Here is an 8,032-nt window from a genome sequence, read left to right as displayed (position 1 = left end):
AAAAAAGAATAGAAACTGTTAGCCCTAATTTTTTTCCCATTATAATTTTATTGTTGGTGGTACGTATTAAATTTCACACCTATGCAAGTGCACTTTGTTAGTAAAAGACGTTAAGCCAAAATCTAGTAATTTTATATTTGTTTAAGGCTATCTTAGTTCATATAATTTGAAAGCAGAGAATTTGATCATGTCAAAAACTCTAAAAGGCAACTATTCCCATGTTTTCTTTTGCAATTTTCAAATTTCTAAATACATTTTGAGACATCTCAAAGTTAAGCAGGGTTTTGTCTTATAAGTTATTGAAAATTTATTATTTGTATGCCATGAAAAAGTAGTAACTTAACAGTTTCCTTCATTGTTTATTTATTTATTTTATTAACTCTCACTACAGACTCAATATAATATACATGAGTTAGTCTACATATTTGCACATGTTAAGTGTTTGCACTATAACTTTTGATACAGCACGTGTCTTCACAAAATTTGGTAAACTTTAGGTAAAGATTATAAGTTTTGTACACAGAAAATCAGATTTCTAATTAAATATTTTTACTAAATATTTGTTTGTGAAAATTGTTTTGTTACTAGTCCAAGTACAAAGGGTTTTGTGTTATAGTTAAGAAAACTATTCTTCGTTGTAAAATATCTTGATATTATTTGCTTAATCTCTAGAACCTCCTAAATACATTTCAAATGTTTGTTTTAGTAAGATTTGACATTTCATGTTTTTTCTATACCATTTGTGGGGTCTATGAACTGACCAACATCATAACCATCATAAAAAAAATAGGAAATATAAATTATTTTTGTTTTCATGCTGGAATGATTACATAGTATAACACAAAAATACAAATGTTTAGTTTAAGTTGATTAAGTCTCATAATGCTATATATTTAATATTTTATATTATGTTGATCCTTCCAGTCATGCCCAGCTAACATTACATAAATTGCATTGATGAGGTGCAAGTGTACTCATGATATGTATTCAATAATATAAAATTGACCTTTAGTCTTCTCTGTCTTGGCTGTGTTTTGGTGGAGTAGTATTTTGTAATATACAGTCACATTTCAATTATTGTACATTATATATGTATATAAATTATTACTATTTAGAATAAATTATTAAACTTATGTTTATTGAAATATAAAACAATAAGTCAAGAAATAAAGCATACAATTGTCTGTTGTCGCTAAGACTTGAAATTGGTTGCTGCTGGACATAGGTCGCTAAGCTTTTTAAAATTTTGAATGTGGAAGATGTTAAACAAAGTTTTTTTTTTTAGGTTTTATATATATATATGTGACCTCCTTTGACCCATGACTCATCATAAAAGTAACTGTCATGGGCGTTTTTTTCCCATTAAAATAACTGTTGTATATTTCAAGGCCATTGTAAATACGGTATCATAAAATTTGGCTTTGAACAAAGATAAATATTATGAGGTCTACTTTAAACATGTACATAAAGTTGTAAAAAGAGGACATAGATAACTTTCACATTTTAAAATAGTGAAGTGAATAATGTATTTAAAGTGGTTTTAATGTTTTAGACAGTTTTATTCACTGCAGCAGTTCTTTGAACAATGCCTCCCAGTGACTCAATCTTATATCTGCAAATGTGAAATTCTAAAAACTGGGTTTCAGTACTCATTGTGGGCACAGCACAGATATTCCATTATGTAGCTCTGTGGTTAACTACAAACATCTAAATATTTCAACAAAATAGCCTAGAGCATGATGTCACTAGGCATGCTATAGTATATGTACAAAAATTGGCTTTCAGGTCAACAGTTGCAGGTCATGCATAGCCAGGGGTGTAGATCCTGGGGGGATGGAGGGTATACATCCCCCCTTCATTTTAGGTAGGGGGTATAGTGCATACAATCATCCCCCCCTTCAGTTTGGTCTGTTGAATTGTTTTATTGCATCACAGACCTACAAATTGTGTGTTTGTTCTTGTGATTCTCGTGTTCTTACCAATCGAATTACATAATTAGGCCTAGATGTAGGCATTTTCAGTAGCTGAAATGTACATCTTCAATATAGGCATGCTTCTAAGCTTTTCGATCTAAACGATAGTTCATAAGTATCAGACAGTAGACCTAAGTATACATGCAAGTATCGTGGCAACAAGATTACTCTGTAACTGCATGTTTACAGCTTTCAGGTTCACGTAATCACAGATTACCAATTTGTAAATTTAACAGTCCACATAAGTGGTTGCAAAATCATCCCCATCGGGTATAAAAAATCTACACCCGTGTGCATAGCTACATACTAAATAGTTATATAGTTATTTTATTGTATTACAAATCATCATTTAACTAAAAAATCAAATTTATAATTTAAAATATCTGAAAGTGAGCAAGGTGTGTTTGAAGTTTCTGTATTTTAGTTACTGTGACTTTATTACTTATTGACTCTCACAATCCAAGGCCAAAGGTGGCATTATACTACCCACTAGATTATAAAGGGTTACACTGGGGTGTTAATTTTATCTGAGCTTGGGATCATTTTGGTAATATGACATATTGTTAATCTAAGGGTTTGCATTTTACATTCTGTTGCAACAGAAATGTCTTGCATTTTGGGTTGCTGATGTACTGAAATGTTGGTTTTCAAACCCCACTATTCAGTCAGATGACAATAGGCAAATCTTGCCTAAGAATTGTTGTGCATATTGGTTAATTTTTATTTTACAGTCTTTTCTTTTATCACTCTTTATTCAAAGTTTAATGCCACAAATCCTGTTTTAAATCTTTACTTATGAACAAATTAGTAACTTTTTTTGCTTCCATGTAATTTCAACAGTCACAATTTCAAATGTAAATCATTAGAAAGCATTCTCACATTAAAGTACAATCACAAAGATGCCAACTATTTCAAATGACTGAGCATAATGATTGTAGACAGAGTCCTTTATCATTTGTGGCTACTAGGCCTGACCAATGTCTCTAAGCTGTTTATTATTATATTATTATTATAACTTATTATTTATTACTGCTATAGATTGCTCATTTATAACTGTGTTTTGTGTATTTAATAAATAAATTTTAAAAAAATATTTTGAAATTATGTTTTTATTTAGTTCAGAGTAACAAATGTACTGGTAAAACAACACTGAACATGCACAAACAGTAAGCAGAAAAAAGTCTTTGTGTAAGGACTAGTTTATATCATGTTTATGATGCTTATTGTAATAGTTTTGCAGCTGTTGCAGCCTTTGCTTTCATGAGAATGTCTCTGGATGGTTGGGAGTTACAACAACATTGTCCATTTGACTGCATACACATCTTGTGCATTATAATACTGCTCAAAACTGAGGTGCTCAAGTTTGGTCTGAACTTGCTTTTGTTTTAGTCACTAAACTAAATATCCTTTACTGTCAGCATTAGAATGGAAGATTGTAAGAATTCCAAGCATAACCCTACACAGAAAGTCATACTTCTGGTTACCATTTCCATCCTTAACTGTAGACAGCTGAACCCAAAACTTGTCAACATTCAACTGAAGGACAGTTTCTGAGAAAATATCAATTTAATAGTTCAAATATTGCCCTTCCAACTTGTCAATAGTGTTGTGCTCATGTGTATTTGCAAGGACAGAATACCTGTCTGTGAAGAAGTGTAGAGAAGAGAAATCTTTGCTTACTTTCAGTTTTGATCAGCAACCTCTGCATGAATCAGAAGTTCATCATTTAGAGGGAAATGTTTCATCATGTAATTTGTAGCTGCAATATAGTATTTATTGACACTGGTGTAGAAGCTGATCAGGTCCAGGTCCTTTTCATATTTAACAATGTATTCCTTGGCAGCATTTCCAATAGAAACTGCCTCATCAGATTTTTATAAGGATTCATTGTTGTAATCAAGTTCAGTGATGTTGCCTTCACTGGCTTGATGTATCTGACAAGTATATTTTAACTTGTGTAATCAGAGTTCTATGCATAATGTGTATGCAAGGTTCTTCTCTTTGCAATATCAAATTGGCTTTCTCAAATAAAGGAATTGCCGACTGAAGTAAAAGACAAAATAACAAGTTCATTTTGTTGTTCAAGAAACTGTCAACTTATCTAACTTGCTCTGCACATAACTTTTCTTGGTTACTTCCTTGCTAGCTTTTGTTTTCTTCTCTTTTTCATTGATTGTCTCTTCTTTAGTTCAAGGTCAGACTGCCTAAACATATATTGAGTGATATCAAATGTTTCTTTGTCTGTTTTTGGAGACTGTTGTCTTGTGTCCCTGTGTGGCTGAGAAGATATCTTGACTGTGTCCCTGTGTGGCCGAGAGGGTGTCTGCACATAACTTTTCTTGGTTACTTCCTTGCTAGCTTTTGTTTTCTTCTCTTTTTCATTGATTGTCTCTTTCTTAGTTCAAGGTCAGACTGCCTAAACATATATTGAGTGATATCAAATGTTTCTTTGTCTGTTTTTGGAGACTGTTGTCTTGTGTCCCTGTGTGGCTGAGAAGATATCTTGACTGTGTCCCTGTGTGGCCGAGAGGGTGTCTGGACAGGTAGGTGATCGTGGTGGGTGTCTTGACTGTGTCCCTGTGTGGCCGAGAGGGTGTCTTGACTGTGTCCCTGTGTGGCTGAGAGGATATCCTGACTGTTAGTCTTGCTACCTGACTGAGCTGCATGCCTAGCTCCTTTGAATCTAGTTTTTCCTTTTCACAGTGAAAATACTTCTTCAATGGCTTCCACATGTCCAATATTCTGTTGAGGCACATCCCAAGTGATAGCCATCTTGTGTTAACAAGTTGTAGAGTTTTTTTGTTTCTTTGTCATACAATCCTTGAAACTCTTTGAAATGTTGTTTTCTGCTAGCACTTTGTCCAGAAAATAGTAGATATATATCAGTATATCAGAAACTAGGCAGGGCAGTTTTCTGGAAGCTTTCTGGCAGCAATATTCATGAGGTGACAGGCACAGCCCATGAAGTAAATGCTGGCTGTCATCTTGAGATGTGTCCCGTCACACCTTTACCTATACCAGCCATTGTCTGAAGAAAAACTAAGACAGATTTCCCATGGAATTTTCCTCTTGTCAGTTCATGGTCCAAAAGCTTAAATATTCTTTCCCCGTTGAAGCTTCTTTCCATTCCACCATTGTCAAAAGAGAACAAACAATTTTTCCAAGTAAAGGGTCAAGATATCGTACAGCCACTGGATACAGTTTTGAGTCATCCATATCTGTGGATCCATCTGTGGCTAAACTGTAAACACTGTTAGTAAGTATGCTTGAAATCATTTTGTCATCTTCACAACCAAACATTTGTACAATGGCTGTAGTTTTAGTTCTAGCACAACCATATTTTTTTGCTATATCAGTCTGGGAACATTTTTCTGAATAGATGTCCTGCATGATCGGCTACAGCTATGGGTAAATTATGAGCAATGACGAATTACATGAACATCACTTCTGCATTTATGGTTTCATATTCTGAATTTTTACTCATAAATGTCGTTATCTGCATCGTTTTTGTCTTCACCTCAGCCTTTTTATGGTGAGATGCTAATTTTGTATGCACCACAAAAAAAATCGATATGACAAACTGTACAAAACACATAACTGTCACTGACTTTTGATGCAATGACCGAAAATTTTGCACTATACTCTTTTTCTAAATTTTTGATTCACAGTTTTAGTCCTTTAGATTTGCCAGAAACAAGACAATCTGGTGAGCGAGGCCTTTTTTTTTTTTTTTATCTTGTGAACGATCACATTGGTGTTTCTATGCCAATAGAAATACCCATCTACACGAGCACTGAGTGGCTGACAAGCACTGATGACGTAACTATAGATTCCCCCATGTACCCAGTATGGAGAAGCACCACACTCAAACTATTGGTAGAGGTCAGAGATACAAATATTTTTTATTATTTCAAGCACAAACATGATTATTGCAAGTAGCCATTTGGACTATGTCTTTTATTTATTATCAAAATTTATCTGTATCTCACTAGAAATTTCCTTTTCACCCCTTTCAAGCCCTGGGGGAACAATTTATCACTTTATTGTATAGGCCTATATAATATATAATAATTTGGGAGTTGCAACAAGTCGTAATATTTGTCTGGATGAACGTGTATAGTCATAATGGTTACGCTCAAATCGTAATGGTTGGCATCTCTGCAATCAGTGTTTACCATTTTAATTGTAAAACAAAACTTGACTTTAATTTTACTTTTCAATTATTTCTAACATTTTACATTGCTAGTGCTTTGTTTGCATTATTTGTTACTTTATAAAGTGAATGGATTTCTCTTGCTGTTCTCCCTTTATTCAACTACTGTAATGTAAATAACTGAATCCACAAACTAGACTTTGTATTTCTAGCTATTGATCACAGTTTTATTCTAACACTTGATGATTAAAATAGTATAAAATTGTGTACTGTGTAAACTCTTAATTTAATTCAAATATAATATTATCCATTGAATTAGACAATGATGATTTGAAATTTCTATTGGCTACTTTCACAGTAATTTTATGATCTATATAGCATATTTTACTGAGATAACATGTAAATGGAAACCACAAGTATACACTACATATTTTAAGTCTACTGACCTTGATGAAGTTTTGATATCATAGATTGTAGAATGTAAACATGGTAAAGAAAGGCTAAGTGTTTTATAGTATGTTAAAACTTCATACAAGTTATTTTTCAATTAATAATCTATGAGCACAGCATATTAAGGCTTAACAAATGATCCAACTACTATGTAGGTAAAATAATATGTTTTAAGATTTTAAGATAGAACCTCAGAGTTGTTGTCTTGAAAGGGTGATTACAATAAAATTTTGAAATGACATCAATGTGCAATATTAATGTTTCTTTAAAATAATATAAAAACCTGAACTTACTATTTCAGGAAAGATGTTATGAATAATTGTTATTTTGTTGTAACTTATTTTATATAGGTTTTAATAATAGAAGCATTAGTTTTTTTATAAATATATTGTTAATGAAGTTGTAAAATGATTAAAATGACTTTATCCAGTAAAGTCAGAACACACTTCAACAGATTATAATTTTCATTATGCTTTTTGACAGGTTTCCTTATTCATAGAATCTGTAAATTAATCATAGATCATAATATATATAATCCATGTTTTAAAACTTAAAATTACAAAAATAAAAATTTGGTGAGAATTTATGCATATATTTTAAAGATGTTATGCTTGAAATTTAAATTTTGATTCATGTGAGTAGGATCTTACCTTATCATTATGAAATTTCGCACAAAGCTACACGAGGGTTATGTGTCCCTAATTTAATAGTGTAAGACTAGACAGAAGAAAGATAGTAATCACCACCTTGGCTACTCTTTATCAGCGAATAATGGGATTGACTACCGCATTATAATGGCTGAAAGGGCGAGCATGTTTGGTGTGACGGGATTTGAGCCCAAGACCCTTGGATTACGAGTCAAGTGCCTTAACCACGTACATGCCCGAGCATTGTAAAAGTTGGATTTATACTAGTGAACATATGCAAAGATATCCAAAGGTACTATCATATTCATGATGATAAGAGGTAAAATGCAGTGGTAAGTTTGAGGTAACTAGATACAGTTAAAATACACGATAACTTATTAGGAGGACTCTCAGAAACTGGATTTAACTAGTCTGTATAAAATGGATCTTTAAAACTTTAAAATTGATTTTGAGATTAGAATCTCACAGTATTATTTGAAAAAAAATGTTATAGAAGGAAATACAAAGTGTAACAAGCAAAACAAACGTTGGATGTGTCGCTTTTCATTTTTTTTAATGATAATTTATGGTAATTTTTTTCACTAATTCGTCACCCAGCAATCAATATTAGAGACATGACAGAGGTTTGGTAAAGCACAACATGAAACTGTTTGGAAAGTCTTTCGATGACCTAAGTCTTTTACTATCAGTTAAAGTAAGTAATTGTGTGTTTTAACGCATACAAGGTAACAGTAGTAAAACTGTATTAAGTTTACTAACAGTAGAGTTAGTACTGTATTTACTTGGGAGTGCTAATGCCAAATTACATC

The sequence above is a fragment of the Tachypleus tridentatus genome, unplaced genomic scaffold (assembly GCF_004210375.1).
Source record: "Tachypleus tridentatus isolate NWPU-2018 unplaced genomic scaffold, ASM421037v1 Hic_cluster_2, whole genome shotgun sequence".
In the NCBI taxonomy this organism is placed as follows: Eukaryota; Metazoa; Arthropoda; class Merostomata; order Xiphosura; family Limulidae; genus Tachypleus; species Tachypleus tridentatus.
Note: the sequence above shows the minus strand (reverse complement) of the source record.